Raw genomic sequence first — 12,112 nt, 5'->3', positions numbered from 1 at the left:
AGATGATAATATAGTTGCTTGGGTGTACGTGTTTTATGATAGTATATATCTATGGTTTACATGACATGATATGTATATGTGCAATTGGTTATGATATATGTTATATGATATGGACATAAGAGATCATAGGAACATGAGATAAGAGATATGAATGATAATGACATATATGTATGCATATATTTGTTACATGTAAAAGTATGAGTGGTATGAAATGATAGTAGTAATTGTTTAGGTATGATTATTAGTTACCGTTTACCTTATATGTTTATATGCCTCACTAAGTCTTTGACTTAGCGTGTAAGTGATTTATGCGTAGGTTTCGAGAAGAGTAAAGAGCAATGTGGAGCAAGACAGGTCAGTTCTCCTTACTAAAGGTCAGATCAGAAAAGATGTGAATAATATGTATTTTAGTATATAAAGTTCTAGTTGGCATGTTTTCAAAAGAATATATTGTTTAAGCTATGAACAATTTTATAAATGTTTCGAATAGTTATATGTAAATAAATAAGTGAAATATACACGCTCTGATTGGTTTTGTAATAATAAAAATGTCTTTTATGTAAATTAGTAATTTATATGTTATAAAAGTTTTAAATTACTCACTATTTTACACAAGTACATGTTTTAAAAGGTCAATGTGACACCTCGGACTTGTATTCGGGTCGGATATGAGTTAGGGGTGTTACAATGCCTTTTGCAAATGAGGGATTCCAAACATAGTTTTTATAATCCACCATATACAGAGGACTGTATCGCCAAATATGTGTTGAAAACAAATACACCTCAAAGAGAACACGATCATTGTCTAAATATTTTAGAAACATACAAACAATATTAAGAAAACTGCATAAAGTTCTGAGCAAAAAGTCAATGACTTAAATGTACGAAAGCGTACCCGGACCATGAAATGTGAAAATTTTAAAAGCCACTCATGGTATAAAAGAAAATCCCCAAGAATCTTTTTCATTGTAAGCAATATGACATCCACACATGATAAACATGCTCCAATGACTACTATAAGATGTAGAAGAACCCTCTCTGAATATTTTACCTAGATTTTATATATAAACACGTGTATAAATACATAATTTTTGAAACATTAGTAAATTTCTCGGGTTAAAAAAAAGTAAAAACAATCTTTTGCTACTCCAATCAAAAAGGAAAAATAGAAAAGAGCCAGAATTAAAGGGAATGGGGAAGGGGAGGTATGTAGAATATTACTTGCTTAGTTTGATGCATGATAATAAATAAGAAGGATTTGAACTTCAAACCGGAGCAACAGGTGATGCATAAACCATATATTTCCAAAAAAAATCAGATATATTTCCATTCCAAGAGGCATGAAATCATGAAGAATAAGAATTTCTCATTCGACATTATTAAAATGGAAATGAAAGCACATAATCTATGTAAAGAAGAATTTATCGTCCAGTTTGTTCTGGCACTTCTTCTCATAAATATGAAAAAAGTAGCCTGGAATCATTCTTCGAGACAAAGAATAGTTTTTGAAAGAGAAAAAGAAAAGAAAAGGTGTTACATGAAATGCAATCTTAACATAAATAAGAAGAAAAGTGAGCATATTCTTAATTCATGGAATATATTAGAAATCTGAATAATATACCAGTGTAGCAGGTTAGGAACCCATTAATAGTTTCCGGTGAACTTTCCAATTGTATTATGTTTTTAATAAGTATGTAGATAAGAATAAGGCTTAAGAGAAAGTAAACTATTGCGACAACGAAATCAATCCTCATGTTATCTGCTTTCTAGCGGTCAGGAAGGAATAAAAGAACAAGAATCCATCACATGAAAAATTGTAGCTTTACTTGATATTGATCTAAACTAAATATAATACCCAAACCTATGTTAAACATATCTTTTCTTGACAAACTTGACTTTCAGACACTTCTTAGTTGCAAAATCTGACGGACCAAAACAAGGAGACACAAACATAGACAAAATAATAGAGAAATGTATTAAATCATTATTGATTATTTAAAGAGAAAAAAAGCTCACTTGAGAACTGATACTAGGCCTAACGATATTGCAAGAACATAGCCATCCAAATTTCCAGAACCTGAAAAAAGAAAAAGAAGTTGAAATAGCAAGGTCAATCATAAGCATTTCAACTAAAACTTCATTATAATTAATTATTACATACACTAGTTAGTTACAATCAGAGTACAAGGAAAAGTCAAGATTCCATGGTCATAGGAAAATTGTAAAACTTAACAAAATGAGCGGAACTTAGATTAACTGAATTTATAAAGTTTGCAAGAGATATTCAAATTACCGAATATGCATATAACAAGAATGCCGACTTGATATCTAAAGCAACATGCATTTAACAGAACATATTATCATTGATGTATGAAACAATAAGCACCACATTAAATAGATTAACTTTCATAATGTTCGTATATAGGCTAACTTTGTATACAGTCGAAAAATTTTAACAATAAAGTATCATTTTCACTCCTTCCCTACCATTACTCTTCACTCCCCACAATCCCATCAAATCCTGCTAATGACAAGGATGTTTTTTCTTGAGAGGCGATCAGGAACACCAGTTCTTCCTTTAGAAACTGGTAGGAACCCAAAATCCTAGTATACTAAGAAACCTTTTGTTGAACTCTCTTTATCATCTCACATGGGACAAAAGCAGGAACCAACAAAAGACCAAAACAATAACATGACCCAACTCATCGAAGACTTAAGTTAACAGCACAAAACTATGAATCTTACTAAGTGAAATGCAGAAAAGGCAAAAAAGTTCATTCTGCAGCATGGAGAGATATTACAGAATGAAAAGCGTGCTACAACAAAACTAAAGATGTAGTGGCCACAACTATCTTTTCAAGAAGAATTAGATTTAGAGATATGAAAACCTTTTTGAAGAAACCGAATTAGCTTATTCAGAAGCAGTGGTCCACCAAAACCAATGAAATCATTAAAAACCTGCAAAAAAACAAATTTGTATTTGTAGTAGTAAAAATTTAAATTCATATATAGCAACTTGAAAACTTCAATCAAGGATTTTTTTACTTTTCTGCAAGGTGAACCCATAATTCCCAATAAACAGGTACACCTAAATTTCTCAAAATGTTTTAATGCATTAGGGAACACAAAGATACATTCAGAAAACAAGCTTGTATTTTCTTTTTTCAATGAAGCATAAAGAACTTCCAGATGTCATTTGAAGCAGTATTAAAGAGTAAGAATACCTTTAATAAACCTAGACGAAGATATGGCATCCATAAGCATAGAAGATAGCACTAAACAATGATGCTTTTCAACAAGAATTATTTTTCTGATCTTGCCAGCAACTTAATAATTTTTCAAGACATGTAGAAGGATCCATATCAGCCGGCAGCAAAAGCAAATCATCAAAGTCAAGCTGCTTTAGCAAACCAGAATTCATTTTGGAAGTGATTGATTTGAACACCATATGATCCCAAAAGCCCTGCATGCTTCACTTTGACAACCGAGCAAACATGAAAAATAATAGTATCAGTTTATTTAATTTAGAAAATAAAAAAGGGAAAACAAGACACATTTTGTACTGAAATACAAAAAATAAAAGCAATACGATTTGGCACGAAAGTTTCTGGCATGGCTATAATATGGACAGCTGCTAATGTGATGCAAAAGTCACGAGGGCCTTGTCGAAGTAGGAATGTCAAATAGATACACGTTATTCAAACTAGGTAATTTTAAGAAGAGCATTCCAGTGTAAGGCGGAGATACATCAGTTATTGGGATCTCCGAACAACTGCACATGAAATCATCACGCCAAGCAGACAATTATTATTTTCAGAATGTATACCAAGTATGCATTTCATCAAAAGTAATGTGACTTTTTCTAAAAACTGAAAACTAATACCATAAAATTGGATTCCATGAAAATGTCAGAGTTCAGACTTAAATTAGCTTCTGTGAAACTCAATAAAATCTTAAATCACCAAATGGAAAAGATAGTACACGTTAAAGAGTACATTATAATCCCCATGTATCCTATTTATATTCAGATGCATTGTTGGTGCTTCCTGGCAATTTTTGAACAGTTATACTTCCAACAGATGACTAATGGTAGAGAGGCTCAACATGAATATCAAACTAGTGTAAAATAATTTTGCATTTACCATATCGAGAAGTTTCCTAAAAAAAATTGCTATGGGGTTACCCCAATTTGATTGGCTAGGAAGAATTGACACTGAAAGTAAAAGAATGTGGAGGATCCAAACTCTTTTGATGTAAGAACAAATAAGAATAACACTAATAAGAGCACAGTTTTTTAAAATTATTTCTATAAAAATACAAATCATATAAACATTAAATAGGCTGGAAGCATGCACGAGAAAAGTTAAGATACCTATGAACAAGCCATATGATCTCCTCAAAGTTCTGTCGTCCTCAATCTCATGCGCTTTACCCCGGTTGTCCACTTTCGTCTGGAAAGAAATCACCTTCTAGCAGAAAAGAGTAATTCAAGCAAACGAAAAGATTAATATGGATAAAAAGTAAAAGGAACCCCACCCCCATTTCCCTGAAATAAAAGTATAGTAACATGGTTAGTATACATTGTGTGTATATATGTCATATATGAAAGTAAAGTAACCTGAAACAAGAATGTTTTTTCTTTCTTTGGGGGTAGTGAAAAGTCTTTTTCATATATTAAAATAGTTTTCAAGTATGTTGTTGTTAAATTTTAATTTAATTAAATATATATAACCAAAAAAGATTTATGGAAGGAATAGAGACATATCCTTGAAGAAACAGCCATATGCATGTCGATTATAGGCAAAAAAAATCATATGAATCTTGATATCTCCCTACCATAGTCTGAAATGTGATGGGTATCTATGAATTGGTAAAAAAAAACTTAAAAAGTGTATGTAGCCAATGCCAATTACACCTGCATCTTTGCCATTCTCATTTTTAGAAAGAATCTAAACTCTTCCCTACACATCCCACACACAAAAATACAGTAAAACTATGTTTTTAATAAAAAGAGCAGTCCATAAATAGTAAGTTGCCACTTTTTTTGGGTATTGGAAGGAGCAGAGATAGAGTAGATACTTCTATGTTTTTAAAAAGTGTATGTAGACAATGCCAATTACACCTGCATCTTTGCCATTCTCATTTTTAGAAAGAATCTAAACTCTTCCCTACACATCCCACACACAAAAATACAGTAAAACTATGTTTTTAATAAAAAGAGCAGTCCATAAATAGTAAGTTGCCACTTTTTTTGGGTATTAGAAGGAGCAGAGATAGAGTAGATACTTCTATCTCTTTCATTACTTCGCATTTTTCATTTGTTGTGGATGAAACACAGTGAAGACTCTTGTTTAGATTTCACCAATGTGACTCATCCAAAGTATCATGTAATATGAGAAAACTATAAACCACATAAAAAAATTAATTGCAGACAAATTTGAAGAAAAATTCTGCTATAATATATGCACACCCATGCACATAAGATGTAAATGCTGATCCCACTTGTTTGCCCCCGCCTCTGAGCTCTATCATATACATATATTTACAAGAAAATACAACCTTACGGGAAAAAAAGTAAATTCCACTAATGTGAGAAGGAATATCTAATTGGATATACCTTGGAAGAACTGCAAGTGATCTTGCACTCCAAACCATTAACTATTTTAAGTCCTTCAGTCGCCCGACATGTTGAAGGTAGATCATCACCACTCGCACATTTGCGTATATTCCTGCAAACATCATTATTATGTATCATGGAAACTTCAAGAAGTAAATGCTGATAACCATATCTACAGTCCTTAGTGTATATACCTTTTCAAGAAAATCTCAGGCTTCCCTTTTTCCTCGGGAATTACCAAGAGAAAGTCATTGTGTAAATATGGTACAAAATTAGGGTTGGCTGCAGTGATTAGCATTGGGTTGTGGTGGTTGATTATCTGGATTAACACTTGGCAGGACATGTTGCCCATACACATTAATCCCTGGATGTGCAGGTCAAGAAGTTGGAAAAACATCAGCCGGTAAATCATTTTCCTCATTTGGAGTTGAAAATTCTAAAAGCAGAAACTGGGAGTTTGTTGATGGAGGTTTAACACTAGACACACTAGGTGCAAAGTAAACATTGGCAGAGAATGAGTCCCCAAAGATGAGGTTTTCGATTATCTCCGAATTCGCAAAAGTAGGCATATAAGTATAACTTTGTTGCGCAGCTGAAAATAGATCAGTAGAAGGGACAACTTTAAAAGGAACACCACCAAATGGATCATCAAAACCCTGAATCAAGAACAATATAACATAAATATAGATGGCAACAGATTAACTAAAATATATATATTTTAGTCCATTAGAATCAAAGAAGAAAAATTTCAGAGTAAATAAGGGGGAGATAGGAAAGAGGAAATAGGGGAATATCTTTAACAAGTCCCACAATTAAAAGAATCATATTACCTGGTTTACAAATTTAAATGTCGGTTGATTAGTAACAAATTAGCACTGGAGTTTGCATTGGCATCAAATTTAAGCATGGTTTTCAGGTGTAACTGGAACGATGGCGAATGAATTAATCAGGCCGAACATCCAGTAAGTATGTTTCAGCATTGGTTGAAGCGGAGGGAAAACAGTAGCAGGGACAACCACTGTAGCAGGAGCAGTAGTTGGAGCAACTGTAATTGATGAGAAATAGAAAGATTAGTTGCAGTTATAGGAGATAAATGTAACAGGGTTCAACATGATTCCAATCTATGTTCCTCAAAACAAGGGAGTTTGTTCCATAAAATCACATGGAACTCCAACCAGTAATTTCATTTTGAATCGAGCATATAAAATTCAAAACTAAAATAAGTCACCAAAACAGTTTTTTATGTTTATATTTAAAATTGTCACTAATAAGTAACTAACAACAAAAGGTTTAACTCCCCGAAAAGTATATCCCCATTTAAATGACTAACCATTCGGGTTGGAACATGTTATAACATAGAAATGAACAGCATTTAAATGGCTTTAATTTTTCTCGTTGCTTTGGTCCACATTGACCTTCGTTCAGCGCATTGTTCTGTAGTAGTGACATCATGACAAGACATATAAAGAGTCCTCATATTCTATAGCCTGCGTTCACATTAAATTTTGGATACATAATGAAAACCAACATTAAGCTCAATTTAACAGAATAGCAGTAAAACAAGTAGTTAAGAACAAAGAAAAAGTATTTTCTTGAACAATAATATACCTCCCCCTATAAACAGCGACAATGTGGTCCACATGCCATGCATTGCCCTCATAAGGATCACTAACAAACCCTGCATAAGGTAAATTAGGAAATTGGTTCACATAAAATAATGTGATCTGGAAAGTAATAGTGAACGACTCAACTTATGTGGACATTTGCCCGCAAAGTTGTTCAATGCTTGATATGTCTAGGAGAAACTCAAACTGTCACTGCATAATTTTCTACAACAAAGTACTCTGCAGTAACTAGGAAACTATGCATCGGTAACTTATCCTGATTGACATACAAGATCTTCTGACTTGCTATCTTTGGTGCAACTTTGTTTATATACTCTCGTCGTCTCTCTAGGGATAAAGGTTTTAAGTTCTTCACATTTTTATGTTAGTCTAATTGGCAATTTGTGCAGATACCATGCTCAAGTTGAAAAAGTACAGGGAAATTCTGAGTTGTCTCATAAAACATGATCTTAAAAGGTTGATTGAGGGGATTGAGGGGTTGCATTTCAGACATCATTAGTCCAACACAGTTCGTCTTCATACCAAGTAGACATATTCTGGAATGTTCTTTAATTGCTAATGAAGGAGTGGATTATTGGAGAAAACATGGTCTCAAGGGCTGTGTATTCAAGGTTGATTTCAAGAAAGCCTACGATTCTGTTGAGTGGTCTATTTTATTTAAAATAATGGAGAAAATGGGCTTCGGTTCCAGATGGAGGGGCTGGATTAAGCAGTGTGTAACCACAGCTTCTGTTTCGGTTCTTGTAAATGGAGTACCTTCTGAGGAATTCTTAATGACTAAAGGCCTTCGACAGGGTTGCTCTTTGTCTCCTTTGCTGTTTAACTTAGTAGGGGAGCTACTTAATTTATTGATACGAAGGTCTGTGTCTCAAGGTTTATTTTCTGGAATGGTGATTGGCAGAGAACAGGGATCTGCATATGTGTCTCATTTACAGTTTGCGGATGATTTGATTATATTTTCTGGTGCTTCGAAAATGCAAATTCAGAATGTCAAAAGGGTGCTTAGAGTATTTCAAGTGGTTTCTGGTCTACAACTGAATTTGAAGAAGAGCAAATTGTTTGGGGTTAATGTTAATGAGGGGGAACTGCTGGAATGGGCTAATTCTATTGGATGTTCAATTGGAAGATTTCCTTCCGAATATCTAGGGCTTCCCCTTGGGGCTACTAGGAATTCTGCAGCTATTTGGGAACCAGTCATTAATAATTTTTTTAACAAGCTAACAGGGTGGAGGGTTGCATCTCTTTCTTTAGCAGGGAGGCTAGTGTTAATCAAGGCGGTTCTTTGTTTGCTTCCTACATATTATCTTTCCATTTTTAAAATTCCAGCTTCGGTTCTAAAAACCCTTAACTCTATCATGTCAAATTTCCTATGGGGAGGGGGAACTGGTATTAGAAAAATCCACAGGGTTAGATGGTCCAATGTTTGCAAGCCGAAGAGTGAAGGGGGCTTAGGAGTTATTAATCTCAACTTGATGAATAGAGCGCTTTTAGGGAAATGGACTTGGAGGTTTGCCAATGATAGGGACGCAGTTTGGAGGGAAGTTGTTTGTGCCAAATATAGACTCAATTCTTCAGTTTTAACTCTTGACAGTAAGATACCTCCTAAAGTATCCTGGATTTGGAGATCATTGCTTAATAATTATTTTAAAGAAGACTTCTTTGGCACTAAATTTAGAAGCATGTGTAGTTTTCATGTTGGTGATGGTAAAAATATTCGGTTTTGGCAAGATATTTGGGCTGTGGATTATCCACTTGTTGTCATTTTCCCAAGACTATTTACTATTTCCTTAAATCAGTTTGGGAAATTATCTGAATTCGGTGAGTATATTTGTTCCGTTTGGACTTGGATGTTAAATTTAGAAGAACTCTTCATGACTGGGAACTTGAACAATGGTCTAACTTGCTGGCTATCATTTCGAATTGTTCGCTCTCTTCGGATTTTCCTGATCGTGTGCTTTGGAAAGGGACTGGAGATGGGGTTTTTACTGTTAGATCAACTATTAATCTATGTTCATCGGAGACTTTGGGATTGGATGAGGTACTTTTCTAGAAGAAGTTTATTTGGAGAGGCCTACTGCCTCCAAGAGTAGAGTGTTTTCTTTGGCAGATCGCTCATGGGAAGCTGGCTGTTAGGACTGAACTTGTCAAAAGAGGTGTTCAGGGAATTGAAGATGTATTATGTCCCCTATGCAAGATGTCGGATGAGTCTCCCTCTCATTTGTTTTTCTCTTGTTTGGTGGTGTGGTCTCTTTGGAATAAGTTTTTAAGTTATTGGAGGATTTGTTCTGTTTTACCTGGGGATGCTAAAAGTTTCTTTCTAGCTTGGGATGGATTAAAGTCAAACTCTTTGATGTGGCCTTTTATTCCAGGGGTCGTTCTTTGGACCACTTGGAAAATGAGGAATTTCGTGGTGTTTGAAGGGGGAAAGTTTGATAAGGCAGAATTCTTCTTTTTAGCTAGATTTAGGCTTGCTTCTTGGTTCTTAGCAAAGTATAAAGAAGTTCCTATCCCTAAGGACTCACTCATTTCCGATCCTTCTCTTGGGGACTTAGTTTCTATAAACTCGAGTAAGATTACTTCCTCTTTGCCTTGGTCTCCTCCTCCGTTAGGTTTTGTTAAATTAAATGTTGATGCTGCCACTACATGGGATTGGAAGAAAAGCGGACTTAGGAGGTGTTTTAAAAGATTCATCAGGTTCTACTATAGCCTATTTCAAGGAAACTGCTGGTCCGAGACCTCCTACGTTGATGGAGTTAAAGGCTATTCTTATGGGGTTGTCTTTCTTTGCATCCCATCGAGAGAGGATCAAGGACCGTCTGATTATAGAGAGTGATAGTAAGGTCGTTGTGGATTGGATAAAGGGGGTTGAATTATGTCCTGTTGTATATGCCTTCTTGATTAAAGATATTGTTCATAGGCTTAAGGCCTTTGAAGGTGTTGTTAGATGGGTTAATAGGACAGCCAATTTAGAGGCTGATGCCTTAGCTAAAGAAGGCATAGGCTGAGTTAGTTAAGTTGTTGATGGTTGTTTAGAGTTGTTTCTTCTTTTTCTGTGTTTTGTTAGGGGGTTCCTATTGTTGTTTTTGCTGTTTCTGTGTTTTTAGTTTGGATGTTTTATGGGTGTTTTCAGCTTATTTGGGTCTGTTGGGGTGTTTTCTTGGTTGTATTTTTTTGGATTTTATGTAATTTTCTGTTTCAATAAAATCCTAAGGCACTCTTTTCCTCCTTCCGCTGATTAAGGAGCTTCCCTACAAGCTCCATTAATCAAGAATGGGGTTTTTAATGAGGCCTGAAATTCTTATCAAAAAAGGTGAAGCAACAGAGCAATTCAAATTCTAAGACAATCAAATCAAAGAATTGGAACATAAAAACCATTGAATTTATATACAATTTCATACCTGAAACTGAATCGTGGGGATTAAATTCATCACAGACCTCCGCATGATGATTTAAAGAAGTTGAATTTCTAAGATCAGGGGCTGCTTGGTTAGGATTATTATTACTAGCAGGAAGAGAAGCCCCAGGAGTAGCTGCTATAGAAGTCTGGCCAACGCTATCATAAAAGATTTTTTCAGTATGCACCATCAAGGAAAACACAATTGCAAGTAACATATCCCTTAAAAGAAATACCTTTCACTATGGGTAAGAATCTGAATCACACTTACTGATTCTACTTAACTAGGAACACCAACATTTTGGTCAGAATGCTTCCTCTCATGCTACACATCAGGAAGCTAAATATTAGTCAAAAGAATAACTTAATTAAGAAAGAAAGATAATATGGATGACTGGATAATGAACATGTGTCATGTAATACACCAAAAAAATATATCATATTATCTCCTATGTTAGTAGACCGTCGTGGCTCAAATACCACCACCAACTAACACAAATTAAACTTATAATTCTTCGAGCAACCTCAAAATATATTTCTTTATTTGGCTGGTCATATATATGAATGACACTACATTGAACCATGTTTTCATTTAGAAAGGAAAAAGGTTTCCATTTGCTTGCCACTGTCAATTCTCTTCCCCGATCCTTATGCCTGTGTTTGTATGTAATTAATGCATGAACCGACAGACAAACACAAAAATCCAAAGAAAACGTCCGCTGAAATTTCTTTTTTTTTTTGAAAAATAATATTTAAATTGGAATATAAGAAATTGGATTTAACTCATGTGAGAAATTGCTTTATGGTTCATTATTGTCCTTTAATTCTTGAGTAAACAGAACATAGCAGCAAACAGATTCAGATGTACCATATCTACTTATGCCAGCGAAGTATATGCCAGGAGTAATCTCTTATATCGTTGTTGCCTTCGTAGTCTAATTGAATTACCATTCATATCCATTGTTCGATTATGGCACTGGTTGTTCTAATTTTAGGATGCTTGTCGTCTAACTCGGAACAATCTGTATACAAAACAAAAGAGTCCATTAGGTACCGATTCCAGTCATTTAACTTGTCATATACATATATTTACAAGAAAATACAACCTTATGGAAAGAAAAAAAAAAGTAAATTCCACTAATGTGAGAATGGATATCTAATTGGATATACCTTGGAAGAACTGCAAGTGATCTTGCACTCCAAACCATTAACTATTTTAAGTCCTTTAGTCGCCCGACATGTTGAAGATAGATCATCACCACCCACACATTTGTGTATATTCCTGCAAACATTATTATTATGTATTATGGTAACTTCACGAAGTAAATGTTGATAACCATGTCTATTGTCCTTAGTGTATATAACTTTTCAAGAAAATCTCAGGTTTCCCCTTTTCCTCGAGAACTACCAAGAGAAAGTCATTGTGTAAATATGGTACAAAATTAGGGTTGGCTACAGTGATTAGCATCGGGTTGT

The 12,112-nt window shown here is 34.5% G+C and overlaps 1 long non-coding RNA gene across 1 annotated transcript; it reads right to left on the bottom strand.

Moving 5' to 3' along the window:
• Positions 1-2,006: 2,006 nt before the first annotated feature.
• LOC120127255 lies at positions 2,007-3,253 on the bottom strand. Its single transcript, XR_005516526.1, has 3 exons — positions 3,225-3,253; positions 2,889-2,958; positions 2,007-2,077 (listed from the first exon to the last, which is right to left on the bottom strand). It is a non-coding gene; the product is annotated as an uncharacterized LOC120127255 (long non-coding RNA).
• Positions 3,254-12,112: the final 8,859 nt, after the last annotated feature.

The sequence above is a fragment of the Hibiscus syriacus genome, unplaced genomic scaffold (assembly GCF_006381635.1).
Source record: "Hibiscus syriacus cultivar Baekdansim isolate YM2019G1 unplaced genomic scaffold, ASM638163v2 tig00110467_pilon, whole genome shotgun sequence".
Classification (NCBI taxonomy): Eukaryota; Viridiplantae; Streptophyta; class Magnoliopsida; order Malvales; family Malvaceae; genus Hibiscus; species Hibiscus syriacus.
The sequence above is the reverse complement of the archived record's forward strand: the minus strand, read 5'-3'. Positions and strand labels throughout refer to the sequence as shown.